The sequence below is a fragment of the Maylandia zebra genome, linkage group LG17 (assembly GCF_041146795.1).
Source record: "Maylandia zebra isolate NMK-2024a linkage group LG17, Mzebra_GT3a, whole genome shotgun sequence".
Classification (NCBI taxonomy): Eukaryota; Metazoa; Chordata; class Actinopteri; order Cichliformes; family Cichlidae; genus Maylandia; species Maylandia zebra.
This window is the reverse complement of record NC_135183.1, coordinates 9,097,637-9,113,083: the sequence shown is the minus strand read 5'-3', so window position 1 is coordinate 9,113,083 and position 15,447 is coordinate 9,097,637.

The window sequence follows — 15,447 nt, the reverse complement described above, 5'->3', positions numbered from 1 at the left end:
ACCAGCTTGTTTAGGCGGCTCGTTGTCAGCTGTGCAGAGACAGGAGGGTCATGTGTCTGATGTGCTGATAGTAAGTAATTGCTAAAATATCTGGAATAGCTAATCATGTTTATGCATGTGTTAGAGCCCCGACTTCAGTTAAGGAGATAAGGCTTGAGGTGAGGAAGAAGAGAATGAGCTGAAAATGAGGCAGGACAGAGAGCAGTGGTAATGGAGAAAGACATAATGAGAAAGCGATGATAAAATATACATGTACAAATATTACATTGTAATATATAGTTTGAAAGAGCTATTAGTGATCTGTAGAGCTTAGATTTTTAGTGAAAACACTGGTTGTTGGACTATTTCATCATTGGTTGGGACAGAAACAAGCTTTCTTGTAAAGCAATAAAACAAATTTTACTGTTTTGTTTCATTTCATGTTATTTTCATTTCAACAGTGTTTTTTTTTTTTACTGTTACAAAATTAAATAAACTTTTACACATTACATTTTACACAATGTTAAATAGGTTTGGTGAGTGTGGCACTGCTAGCACAGGCATTCGCCTTTCCTTCCAGGTTATTGGGTTAGCATTCATGCTGTGCAGTGAATGGAGTTACATATTGCTCTGGTCAAGTGGCTGCAAGTCAATTTAATGTGACAAAGCTTACATCCCACAATTATTTTCTAGATTAAAAGAAGGTCCTTGTTTGTACAAATCTGTTATCTGTCCCACTTTTCACATTGAAAGTATCATCCGTTTGACTAATCACACACATGCACAATAATGATTTTCTAATGGCTGACCTATGGTCAATAGGCTTGACCATTGCTACACACAAAACGACTTTCCTGAGCATTTCTCGCAACAGGTGGATTAGTGTGTGTGTGTGTGTGTGTGTGTGTGTGAGCATGCATGTGTGATGATAATGAGTGAGATGTATGGGCAGAAATCTGTGCCATCAGAAACTGAATTTGAATAAGTTAAATTTGAATTTGAATTGCTCAGATTGAATCTGAATTGTAACTTGAATAAATGCTTTTGAAAACCGAATTTGAATTAGTCTAATTTGAAATTGAATTTATGGTTTGAAAATGATCATCACTAAATTGAAATTGAATTTTATATTTTGAAAATGAATTGATTTGCTTTGAAACGGCATTTTATCCTTTAAAAATTCAGCTCTCGAATAATTTCAGTTTCACTTCTCACCATTCAGTTTCAGTTCTACAATTCAATTTCAGTTCCAAAATTCAGTTTTTTGGAACTTACATCCGGTTCCGGTTCAAGCGCAGATTAATAGAACTACGTTTTACTAGCGGACCGAAAGTGTTACCGACGGGAATCTACAGCGTCTTGAGCTGAATTAAGACTTCAGAAGTCATTCGTCATGTCGAATGACCAGCGGATGAACTCTCAGGTTGGTAATAAATGTACTACATGTATAAGAACAAGCGTCATGTTAACAAATGATAGCCGTACGGTAACTTTTATGCTTATTGTAGCTGCTGGCTAAAAACGCTAATTTAACGTAGTTTGCCCTGAATTCAGCTTTGACAACAAATATGATCGACTGTTTCTAGTAGAATTCCAAAGTTGTCATCTTGGACCCTCTCAGAGTACCCCCTCTGTATGCTTGCAGACACCCCTACAGTAGGGAAACATGCAAAACGGTGTCCAAACCTTTGTATTTTAGCTTTATTTATGTCTTACACAGCATCCCAACTCTTTAGCTAACTTAATAACTTTAGCTAAAGTGAATAGTTAGTCTAATTCATTAGTGCAGCATTACTGGATCACCTCTGTTTGAAGTGATATAATGTGATATACAACTATCACTGAAACAGCAAACTTTGTAAATAAGCAAACAACACTTCTCATTCTCTAAACGTTTGGCCACAGCTGTAGATTACACTATCAGTGCTTGTTCACTCTTAACAATAATTACATTTCTAAATTTACTTTGTGCATTTACAGGTAAACAATATCTAATATTTTATCTAAATGACTGCTTTGTCTTTGAAAAGGGTGAAGAGCCCGAGGCCGGTGACAGTCCAGTTCTACTCTAAGTACATCCTTACAGTGGCTCACAGGACAAGGCCACATTCCTGTCCTGCCAGAAGAGAAGAGAAGCTTCAGAGTCTTCATGCAGTTCAACCACACCTGTCATATTCCATATGACAGGGGTCTCAAACTCCAGTCCTCAAGGGCCAGTGTCATGCAACTTTTCCATGCCCTCGAGGACTGGAGTTTGAGACCCCTGCCGTATGGTGTTTATGCTGTTTTCTACCCCACAGTTACAGCATGTCTGACTGCCTGTTCAGCATATGCAAAAATATATGAGTTTAAGCATGTGATGACTAAGGCCTTCCATTATGGTGTTTGTCATCACATGTCACAGACATCTGGATGATCATTTGGAATAAACTAAAAACTAAAAACTTGTTACTTCATCTTATCTTTATTATTGTTCTTATTTTACATTGTTAGGCATTAGGTTTATTTGTAGTAGTCCTTTCCAACTTCTTTCCCTCTTCCATGTTACTGTGGCAGCTTGTCAGCATCTATTTGGGGTTGGGAGTGGAACAGAAAGTAAGGAAATCCAAAGTGCCATTAAAACCAGGAGAGGTTCTTATATTTCAGAAGAAGGGATTAATTCAAAAGAAATGACCTCAATGTCATATTTTATTTAGGAACCCTTGAGAGCACTTTGCAAAATAACACATTCTTATAATTTCACCCTCAGATGAGCCAAGCTACGACTGTCAGGGAAGGTGATGTAGGTACAGAGCATATGAGAGTGGTTAAGTTTGTCTCTTGTCTAGATAAAGGCACAAGAGGGATGGATGGCAAGGCGTAGAGATTCAGTATCTTCAGTCTTCAGTGAACACTCCATTTCTGGCACAAAACACCTGTAAAAGATGGTCGATTTAGGAGGTGACCTGACAACTTCAGCCTGTCAAACATAGCAATGGAGCAGTATGCTTTTAAAAAAAATAAAATCTAATTAAGTAGAATTATTATGGTAGTTAAACACAGTGATAGTTGTATATCATATTATATCACTTCAAACAGAGGTGATCCAGTAATGCTGCACTAATGAATTAGACTAACTATTCACTTTAGCTAAAGTTATTAAGTTAGCTAAAGAGTTGGGATGCTGTGTAAGACATAAATAAAGCTAAAATACAAAGGTTTGGACACCGTTTTGCATGTTTCCCTACTGTAGGGGTCTCTGCAAGCATACAGAGGGGGTACTCTGAGAGGGTCCAAGATGACAACTTTGGAATTCTACTAGAAACAGTCGATCATATTTGTTGTCAAAGCTGAATCCAGGGCAAACTACGTTAAATTAGCGTTTTTAGCCAGCAGCTACAATAAGCATAAAAGTTACCGTACGGCTATCATTTGTTAACATGACGCTTGTTCTTATACATGTAGTACATTTATTACCAACCTGAGAGTTCATCCGCTGGTCATTCGACATGACGAATGACTTCTGAAGTCTTAATTCAGCTCAAGACGCTGTAGATTCCCGTCGGTAACACTTTCGGTCCGCTAGTAAAACGTAGTTCTATTAATCTGCGCTTGAACCGGAACCGGATGTAAGTTCCAAAAAACTGAATTTTGGAACTGAAATTGAATTGTAGAACTGAAACTGAATGGTGAGAAGTGAAACTGAAATTATTCGAGAGCTGAATTTTTAAAGGATAAAATGCCGTTTCAAAGCAAATCAATTCATTTTCAAAATATAAAATTCAATTTCAATTTAGTGATGATCATTTTCAAACCATAAATTCAATTTCAAATTAGACTAATTCAAATTCGGTTTTCAAAAGCATTTATTCAAGTTACAATTCAGATTCAATCTGAGCAATTCAAATTCAAATTTAACTTATTCAAATTCTGTTTCTGATGGCACAGATTTCTGCCCATAGAGATGCATCAGTGAGCCTTGTCAGGGTGTTAAGGAGGGAGTTGGTTGCAAATCAGAACACACATCTCCTACTGTACCATTACATTCCTCAAGTGTTAGCATAGGCAACCCTCTCTCGCCAGCTCAATCAGCACTAAACAATAACAATGCAAATATAACAGAAAACAGAATGCAGGACACGTTCTGAATCGTATAAATAGAAGGTTTGAATATCCATGAGTAAGAATATATGTGGAAATAGAATCGTTTATTTTTAAAATTTCTTGTTTTTTTCAGATCTACTAAGCTTCTGGTCGGAACTGAAAAACACGGAGCTGATGCTGAAAAGTACAGTTCTGACAAAGCACAAAACAAATGTCATCTTTATGATTAAAGCCCAATGCAGCCAATCTTAAACCAATATTAAAGCATGAAGTTGATGTCATGTTTTAACATGTCAAGTTTTAACATAACATCAGTTTGTTTAGTCTGTCTGCTTCCTCTTTGTGGCTCTCAGCCCAGAGTAACAAGCTAGGCAGAAAATCAACAGGCAGCTCTGGTTGAAAAAGGAAAAAACACGGACAGGTGTTAGGAGCTCGGCGACTTTGAAAAAGGGCAAAAAGATACCTTGACAAAACATGAATAAAATATATCAAATCAGACATTATTCTGGGATATTCCAAGTTTTTTAAGCAGTTAGTTTCCACAAAAAGTAAACTAGTGACAGGGTCATGTGCACAAGACTCATCTGTTCATTTATTATGAATGAAGGGAGAGTTGACTGTCCTGCATGGTCTCATACAAGAGCTACATTACATTACTGAAAATCTTAATAGTGGGTATGAGATCAAGGTGTCAGAGCTCGCATGCTGACAACTATCCACCACCAAAAACACCTTCAAATGGAAGACTATTGACAGAACTGGACCATGGAGTGACGAAAGAAGGCTGGCCTGGCTCCTGTACTACAAACCACATACCCACAATATCTTTTTCTTATCTGCTTTCTCTTGATCTAACATTGACAGTCAAGCTAAGCAGTCACAAGATGGCTGTTATCAGTTTGATAAGTTAACCCGGGGTTTATTGGTTTGGCTGCAAACAAGTTCTCCTGAAAAGGGTGGCATTGGCAGGATTTGACAGGTCACAACCATGGATAAGTCTACTAACAGCAGAGCAGCTAGTCTTACAAGGGAAGAAAACCTATATCTCATCCTTGTCATGGGAAAAGTAGTCTACAGTAGTTAAGTACTGAAACACACACAGTAAGAATGTATGTGTGTTTTAAACACTTTCAGATGGCTCAGTAAGACCGAGTTCATTAATAGAATAAATAGGAATATATGAATAAAGCCTATTTAAAGAGAAATGTTGGCAAAATTGTAAGTTAACAGAATATGAACATTCTGTCATTAAAACACAGGATAATCTAATGAATTACAATTATTACTCCATTAAATTTTTATGTGTGTCTGTGCATAAGATAGTTGTAGTTTTGTTTTGTTGCTTCTTTTTAATATCAGCCTACTGTGACGACCTCTTGTGACAAGAGAACGAGCTTTCCCCTCTTCATCTAGGAACCTAGATTCCTTACAGGTGCTCATCAAAAGACTTTAGATGTTATAAAAAAAAAACTTAGGACCTTTTGGCTCTTTGCACACAGAGGTCTGAAGGATCTTTCAGGAAGGGGACACATTTTTCCCAAGAACTGATTGGTCAGTGGTTGGTGAAAGTATTCCTGCTAATAATCTGGAACATAACTTGCTCTGCAGCAGGTTAGTCCTGCAGCATAAGTTACTATGGTGATGTACCCTGGTAAGAAGTAACTGCCTCCGTAAAACTGAAAACCCAGCACTAACACCACAATTACCTGGATAATCCTTCTTTGTAGTACAGGCCTCTGGTCTGAACAATGTTTCGTGCATGTCCAGATACATGCTAAGACATAAAGGTAGAAAAACAATGGAAAGTGACATTCCATGCATCTCTGTAGTCGTTAATTTCTCACATAACACCTACTTAAACACTGTTGCAGGGGCATAAAGTGCTCTGCCAAACTCCAAAACACTGTTTAAGAGTTTCAGAAAGTGTTGACTTGGACCCAAATTTTGATCCAGCATCCACTGGATGTGTTGGAAAACAAACCCAATGCAAACAAGGCCTAATCTCTGAGTTTACAGTATTCCACAATGTTGCCTTATACACCTCCAGAGATTTTGTTGGGTACATCTCTTGGTGCATCAGAGCTGTTCTTGGGCCCCGAGGAATATTAGGCAGGGCTTTTTTTTTGTGAATAGCACAAAGAAATTCTGTCTTAATTTTATTATTTAATAATTTTTTGAGTCTTGAAAATAATATGTGAGTATTTACAGCAGCAGTATAGTAGTATGTGCAGGCTTTTGTCTAACACAAGAACCAGCCAGGGCATAAGTGAGGTTCATCTATGTAAGTCCCGGGACACCAGCATCATTTGTTGGTTACACATACCATTTTTGCTAAAAACATTCACTCAGAATGGTTTGAGTTTTCTAGCGACTGGTTGACAAAAAAGGAAGGCACCATAAGTCAGTTTCACCCTATGCTATAAAATAAATGTGCTTATCTCAAGGTTGTCCACAGGCCCTGTCAGAGTAAGGCCAGGCAGCTGAAATCTAACCCTAGGTATTCAGCGCTTGTGACAGACAGTCTCAGGCCCATAGGAGTCTCTTGAAAATGTACTTGTCAAGGTTATGAAACTTCTCTGAATCAATCTTTCACAAAGCGCCTTTGATTTCAATGTAACACCATCTGAAACAGCAACTTTCAGAATTCCACCTTAATAGATAACAACTATCAGCAAAGCAATGTAATGTTCTCTCATCTTCAGCACTAATTGCCCAGCAGAATATTGCATCGGCTGAAATCTTCAGTGCTGAAATCCAAGTAATGCGACCTCATGTCCTTTCATTTCTGAGTTTTATACACACTGGCAGTCTCCTAGTTTCCTCTTGCTTAGATCGATCGTTCATTTGATGAGTTCGCGTTGTGAGGGTTTAATGCGGTGTGCTCACAATAGTTACGAGCCAGGAGTCATTCGCCACGGTGAAGGATTTCAGGTTGGCTAGAAGGAAAAGCAATGTTTAAAATCAAATCAGAAAGAAAGGAAGTGATTTGATTTTAATATAAAAATGTTTTAAAAATTAATAATCATACATTAAGTACACGATGGTTGTTATTAGTTTCAGCTGCCACTTATGTTATTTTCATTTGGAGGCAAAAAACTCGAACTGGAAACATGTTACTGAACACGAGCCCACGTGTGTACACATACAGATCAATTCCATTTAAGCTGACTATTTCAGCAATGATGAGCAGTAATCTCAAAGCTAGTAGAAAGGGACCCCTCATCACCACCACTACCACCTCTCTCTGTCACTTGCTCTTTCTCTCTCTCTCTCTCTCTCTCTCTCTCTCTCTCTCTCTCACACACACACACACACACACACACACACACACACACACACACACACACACACACACACACACACACACACCGACCAACTCTCTGTCGCTGAAGTAATGGAAATTCCTTGTGGGTGTAAATAGTTGTTTATTGAAGTCACTGCGAAGTGTGTGTGTGTGTGTGTGTGTGTGTGTGTGTGTGTGTGTGTGTGTGTGTGTGTGTGTGTGTGTGTGTGTGTGTGTTAGATCTTGTTAACAGGTTGAGTTACTGCTCACACCTGCTGTACGGTGTTCTGGGAATCCATCCTACCTGACAAACCATCCTACCTGTTCTGCGTTCTGCGCATGCACATTCTGCCTTTGTTAATATGAGCTAGAAGCATACTTTAACGGCTAAAATTAATGGGCAAATCATGCTACCTTTGTGCATGTTACCTACAAGCATACTTTAACGGGTAAAATGAAGTGCCAAACTGTCCTGGCTTTATGAATATGAGCTGGAAGCATACTCTGATGGGCAAAGTTAAGTGGCAAACCGTCATACCTACTTACATTTGTGCTGGAATTACTCTGTTCCAGCAGAAATGTGCATAAACTACTTATGGTAGGACGTTTTACCAAAGTAGGATGGTTTGTCAGAACAATGGAACTAACGCAAACCCACACAAACAGTATTTCACTGTATGCACAGCATGTACCCTGTCATCTGTCAGTGTGTTTCACATTGTTATTATTTCTGCTATTATATAATACTTTAATAATAGACGCCTTAACAGAGCACTGCACTCATAGACAATGTAAAACATGGACGTATCTTCCCGTCAGAAAAAATAACCCAAAAAAGGAGTGTCCTAAATCTGCATTTCATCTGAAGTCCACTAGATGGCGATAGCTGTAGTCCTTGTCCTGTAGAAGTCTATGGGAAAAGTTGATTTCTGTAAACACTTTCCTGCCTGATTTATAGGCTCACTGACTCGTGTTGGGTCACAATGAATGAAAATTAAGTCAGATTTGTAGCTCATGGTCATACCACATTTCAAAATGAAGGGGTGTGAGAGTAAATCACATCTTTAGCCAATGAGCATACGGTTTTACAGTATGACCTGTCCTGCATCCCATCTGTTTGCATTTTTTAACCAAGATGGTGATGGCAAAAATACTCATCTCGTGGCTTCAAGGTAGAATTTCAGAATCCAGTGGGTGACATAACAGTAGCTACAGCCATCTTTTATTTTGTATATGATTGTGCTATATAGTAATTAACACACCAGTAGAACATTCATAAAATAAAAATCTACAGTAGATAACCTTTGACCCTCTAGTGATTCTAAATTATATTACAGTAGGCAATGTTCAAAAGACAAAAGTGTTGCCCCACATCATATCACTTTGCGTTTTTCCTCGTAGCCTATCAACCACTATCAACATAGTACACTGAACAATAAACACAGAAGAAATAACAATGTAACTATGAACCAGGAAAATCAAATCTTCCACTTTCATATCTGTTCCTATTTCCATACTATGACATTTTGCAAAGATAAGAGTGGAGCTATAACAGTAATGATAAATACAGGCTACATTGAGAGAGAAAAAAATTCCAGTGCTCTCTCTGCAGCACTAGCAACAACAATAAAATACAGAGGAATCCCCATCAGTATTGTCATTACTGGAGATATCAAAACTTACAGTCAGATGTGTTTTGTTGTCAACCTGTGAGGTTACTGTATGTCTAAAAATCCCAAGAAAACAAATAGAAAATATGTCTGTATGAGCTCCAGAAAATTGAATACAGTACTATTCATATTTTGGTAGAAAAATGAAAAATAGGTGCAGTGATTTATCAAAACATGTGCAAAAATAAATGGAAATACAGTGTATAAGGCAAAGACAAGCTTGGAAGTCAATATTTGGTATCACCACTTTATTCTTCAACACAACCCAAACTCTCTAAGGCAGTTTTCTTGTATTATCTTTAAGTAGTTCTTATGAATCATTCTTCAGGTTTCTTGAAATACATTTAAAGCTCTTCTTTGGGTGATGACTGCCTTTTGTTCTGTTCTTTATCAAGATGACCCAACACTGCTTAAATAATGCTGAGGACTGAACTCTGGGGAGGCCAATCCATGACTGATCATCTTCCACTGTGTGTTATTCTATCCAGCTATGCTTTTACTGTGCTGACAGAGTGTTTGTGATCACTGCTATGCTGCCAAATGGATCGAAATCTGGTAATATTCTTCTGGGTTCATAATTCCATTTGCACAAGATCTTTAATACAAGCGACTAAAATGCAGCTCCAAACCTTGACAGAGACTCTACCATGATTTATAGATGGCAGTAAGCACATCCTCCTTAGAAAGAAAATGTATAGAAATATAGAACCCTTTGCACAGTACTGTACATCTTGATTTTAAAAGTATATTAAAATATATTCATATATAATTGAAGCCTGTTATTGATGATTTACGGTGATGTAACCCACCAAATGATTTTTAAAGTATTGATGGCCCATTTTCATCATCTAAATGATCTCTGTACTGGCATCCATTGCTAACCTACTACAGAGTTATCAACTCTTTACAACACGTGTTGGCCAAAGTACTTAGCACATGAAAAATCCATCTGCTAAGATAATAAATCATAGTATTTTGGTTTTAAAAACATATCTGCAAATTAGCACAAAAATGTGCAGCTCAAAACTGACCACAGATCAGTGAAAGCTGATAGGGATAGTCTGTCTAGCACAGCAGTCACTCATGAGTCTCTATCAAAAATCACTGGTTTACTAACAATAAAAAAAATGTTTAAAAATATCCTCTAATCTAAAAAATCTAATCCTCTCAAAAATCAACAACCAGACAACCTCTTCTGAACAACAACTTGGTGAAAGTGGGAAGGAACAGCTCCCTTTTAACAGGAAGAAACCTGCAGGTTAGAACCACGCTTAGGAAGGGGCGACCATCAGCCATGTCTAACTGGGGGTAAGGGGAAGAAGACAAGACAAAAAAGACACGCTGTGGGAGAGAGTCACAGATGAATAATAACTGATGACTAAATGTAGTGTATAAATACAGAAGTGAATGAATAGAGGTGAGTCAAATAGAAATGCTCGATAAAGAGACTCTAGACCTATGATAGCGTAACTATGCAGGGTTCGGGGTCAGCTGATTCAGCCCTAACTATAAGCTTTATCAAAAAGCAAAGTTTTAAGGCTGATCCTAAAAGGTTGCCCACATTCAAACTGGGAGCTGGTTAGAGAGGCAATAACTCACAAGATGAATACAGATAACTTGAGAGTGTTGTTTGAGCTGAAGGAAGGGAAATTCCTTTTATTTTACATGTTTTAACCGATGTCTGTTTTTAAATTTCTTTGGGCAAGCACTGCTAGTCTTGCTTGCCCTGACAGATATCCATAGTCTGTGAAGTAGTCGTTTTATAATTTGGCAATGATTATGTAAAGTAGTATTAATATTTAGTAAAGTATTGATGCTCTGTTTCCTTCGCAATATAGTGTATTATTAAATACAAATTGCTTCCATCCTGTGTTGACAGGAGAGCAGTAATTCTCCATCTCAGGACTACTGTAAAAGCATCCATAGTGTTTAATCAGGTCTGGGATATGGTTGCCATAAACCAATCACAGGGGAATTGAGTCAGATGTGGAACCCATGGGAGAAGTGCTAAGTGGTTGGTGTAGAGAATAACAGCGACAGGAGCGGATCAGAGCCCAGCAAAGCTTCACAACAAGGTATAAACCACCACAGACAAAAGATTAGATTTACACTATGGAATGAGAAAGAGTGTTATTCATGTGTTCGGGATTATTAATAGTATATTTCAATACTAGCCTCACAGCTGGCAATATTCATTATGCGTAACAGCATTTGAATGAACTAGATATATTAGATACTGTGTGTAAGGCCAGAGAAAGGCCATGTGGAGCTGGAAGTGTAGCCCATTAAGTAATTTATGGGAACCTGTAACCTAGTTAGTGATTCATCTGTGGGTGACAAGAAAAGAGCTTATTCATTTTATTCACTCAAAGGTCGGTCAGTTTATTTGGGGACAAAAGAAATCACAGGTTATGAAATCTGCATATTCCATTATTTCTCTTCCATTTTCCCTTTGTGCTGTAAAATTAGTCACAAGCCTATAAACCGAACAAAACAGAAGCCAGTTAAAAAACTGAAATAAATTAGTTACTTTACTTGTGCTGTAAAATCTGCATCATTCAATTTCATCTTCACAACTTTCCTTTCGTTCTGCACTTTGCATGTGCTAAAAATGTCTCAGGACTTGAACAGAAAGTTTATTTCTGCAGCCTATTTTCCTTCGAACTAACTGCAGCTCAGTGTTTGAACCGTATTACAGCTGATAAAACCCATTCGGCAGATCCGAGGCATATGGGAGCCAGATTACCAAATGTTCCACACCACATTAGTCCCATATTACATTAAAATCGTGGCACTTTGGGTTTCATTTCAAAACATACTCAGAAATTAAAGCATTAATTACTGTAATGATGGTAATCTGAGGAAATGTGACACCACGTTAAAGCATGACAGATTTAGAATATTTCTGTACGGGGCTAATTTAAAAATGGTTTAATTCTAGCAGAGGTTTGAAGCTGCTAGGAACCCTGGGGGACTGTTTGACATGCTGCCATGTTGACAAAATGATACACCAACGAGTTCTCTAAACTTTTTCAAACCTGGATCTGTGCAGGAGATGGGACAGTGGTATAAGCAGGTTGTTTTAAAAAATACATTAAGTTTAAAAGGGTTCTTACTGCTGGGATAAACCAGGCAGCAGCCCTGCTGGGAACAGTTCAGATAATGGGGAAAAAGTATGTTCAAATGGTAGGGAGTGAGTGTTGTATTGTTCACCCTTACAGTACATGGAAGGACACTTATTAAGTTGTCAAATTTGGGAATTAAAGATATCTTTAAGATATGTTTAAGATTTTTAGGTCATTACTTTGAGTATAAACTGAGTCCTGTGACTGAGCTATCTATCTTTCTAAGATTTATGCTTTAAACCCATAGTTTGTGTAAAGTGTTATCCAAAAATGTCTAATGAAGTAAAGTTTTTCCAAATGGTAACACTCAATTTGAACATCAGCATGCATGGAGCTGCCTGAGTACAGCTACAAAATGACAGTGAGAAAAACGAAAAAGGTATGCTCTTTTTCAGCTTATTATTTTTATTCTTTGGACTCTGCTCAGGTAGCATTTTTTCAATTTATCAGTCAAATAATCCTTACTTGCCTTGCACTGGTTATTGGACGACTGCTGTGTTCATCCATTGACTGAAAGAAACCAATTTAGCTTCCTTCCCCTAATTTTGAGCCAGTTTTTTTCTGATTGGCCTCCCTCATAAACAGCAAGGTGAGTGCGCAATGTTTTCAACAGCCCTCTTGTTTAGAGCAGTCTAAAGTATGGAATTTTAGCTCACAGGTATTATTTATACTTACTGGATGGTGCAAAAATGGACCTGCAGTGCAGTGAAGCATATTTGACCCACTTAAATGTTTAAAGTCATCAACAAATTGCAGTTTTTAAATGATGATTTAATTCAATGAGATAAAAAAAAAGTTAACCAAACCTACCTGGCCTTGTGCAAAAAAGCAATCAAATAAGTAGTTAAATCATGAATTAACTGCAATTAACCTTTTTTTTTCTTTTTTGGAAAGCGCATGTTTACTGCCACATAAAGTGGTTGCTTGATTCAACAAGAAATGTCTTAATAGTACAATCTGTCTGACAAATAAACATCCCAAAAAGCAACACAACATGCCACAACCTTAGGAAAGAGCTGAGAAACAAAGTCATCTATCAGTCTGGAAAGGGTTTGAAAGCCATTTCTAAGACTTTGGAACTCCAGTGAACCACAGTAAGAACCATTTATTTTTTGGCCAGCCAACCAAAATTATTCCAAGAGTGCATCAATGAGTCATCCAGAAGGTCCAAAAGAACATCTAAAGAACTGGTGGCCTCACTCGTCTTGATCAGTGCTCATGATTAAACAATAGGAAAGAGACATTGCAAAAATGGCATCCATGGAAGACAGACCAAGACAAAACCGCTGCTCACCAAACTGGGTTGTCAGCAAGGAAAAAGTTTGAATTAGAGGTATGGATTTTGAGGGTTATTTTTTAAAGCAAAAAGTACACAGGGGTTAAATACAGTATTTTATATTTCAGCAAACAATATTTGCACCTTCAAATAATCTTTTATAAGTCCAGCTAGAAATTGTCAGACTCTGTAAGAAGCAAAAGAAAAACAAACAAAAAAACAGGCCTTTGAGTGAACCCCACATATATTTAACTGGATTCAGAAGTAAATGGAAATCAATGTTGGAGCTGGCTACCTTCATAGCTGATCAGTGCTGATGGTCAGCAAAGGCTCTAGGGGCTATGAAGTGACTTGACTTGGCATAGACTCGGTTAGCTTGAAGGCCACATCAGCGTGAGCCAGGGATCACACATGTTGGTTAAAAGGATTAATTGGAAAAGGTTTTTTATTTCATTCAGGCCATGTGAACAGTAACAGACTGTAAAGCAATAGAGTCAAGGCTCGGCTCACCCATGTGTGTCTTTGCAAATACATTTGTGTGTGTGTGTGTGCGATTCAGAACCAAGTAGCACCAATTCGCTAAGTAGTCCAGTTGGAGTGACAGAATGACTAAATGGTCCAAAACGGACAAACAAAGATCCATATGCCCATGCTGTGCACATGCCAGATCTCTCGCTCGCTCGCTCTCTCACTCTCTATTTCTCACTCTCTCTCAGCAGGCCAAGTCAAATCTTGTTGCTAGGTTTTTGCATGCTGGCACCTTTCCAAGCCACTCATGCATTGGAGTGGACTGTTGGACTCTATCTGTCACACACACACACACACACACACACACACACACACACACACACACACACACACACACACACACACACAACCATCATATTTTTTCATGCAAAAGCAAAGTGAAAGCTCCCATTGATAGTAGAGCCAGACCTAGATGGGAATAAGAAGGAGGGAGACATGTCTCTCTCCTTAACAACCATCATCTTTAATCACCACTTCTAATTTCTCCTCCCATTGGCTGCCGCAAGCTCGTGATGTGATCCCCATCCACAGAATCAGCATCTTGGAACGTAAAATAAAGTTTAGAGAAAGTTATCAACTCAGTGGACTCACACAAAAGGCACTTAATGTATGCAATTTAATTAAAATTAATTGTGATGCTTTAATCTTTTTTTTTTGAATGAATCAAGTACTATCTGGACTATGTAATTTATTTAGTTATTCTTTGCAATGAAGAAAAACATTGCAGAAAAAGTCTGTAAACTGCTAAAGAGACAGAAATGGAATATTAGGCTTACATTTATCATTTTTGCAGAAGTTAATTCTAATCTGTGATCTGCAGCCCACCGCTTTCCCTTTTAAAGGTAGCTAGGTTAGCAATCTAACCTGCAAGTTAGTGTTAAGTAACCAATAAATAAAATACAAAATGTTCGCTCACCAACCCCAGAACACAAACATCTTGGCCGTTCGAAAAGCATGATTGATTAATTCTGTTGGCACATTTATATAATACAAACACTTAGCAATAAACCAGGTATTTAAAAAATTGATTTATGTCAATTTAATATTACAAGATATTTAACACTTTGCCTCTGTTTTTACAAATCAAATACTCTGGCCGTTTATATATTGTAAGTTTAAGTATCTGCATACATTTAGCAGAAGTCTGTCAAATTTGGTTGAAAGGAATCAACGAATCTCACTTCTAACAATAATGTGTCTGAGGTGAGCTGGTCAGGCAAAAACAAAGGGACACCAATTCATATTAAATATACTCTTTAGTCAGTCTAGGTCAGCCATAGACACAGCTACACAGTGACATGCACATTGGTGGGATGTGATGGCAGAGAGACTATGAAAGCAAAACCTGGACATTCCTGAAAATGCCTAAAACCACAAAAGACTACCCATTAACCACATTTTTTCCCTCCATCTTTTTGTCCCTGAAAAACACTGAAGCATTATTCAGTTGCATGAAATATAGCAATGCTTACTTTTTTGTAAGCAAATAGTTTCTCAGTGGGA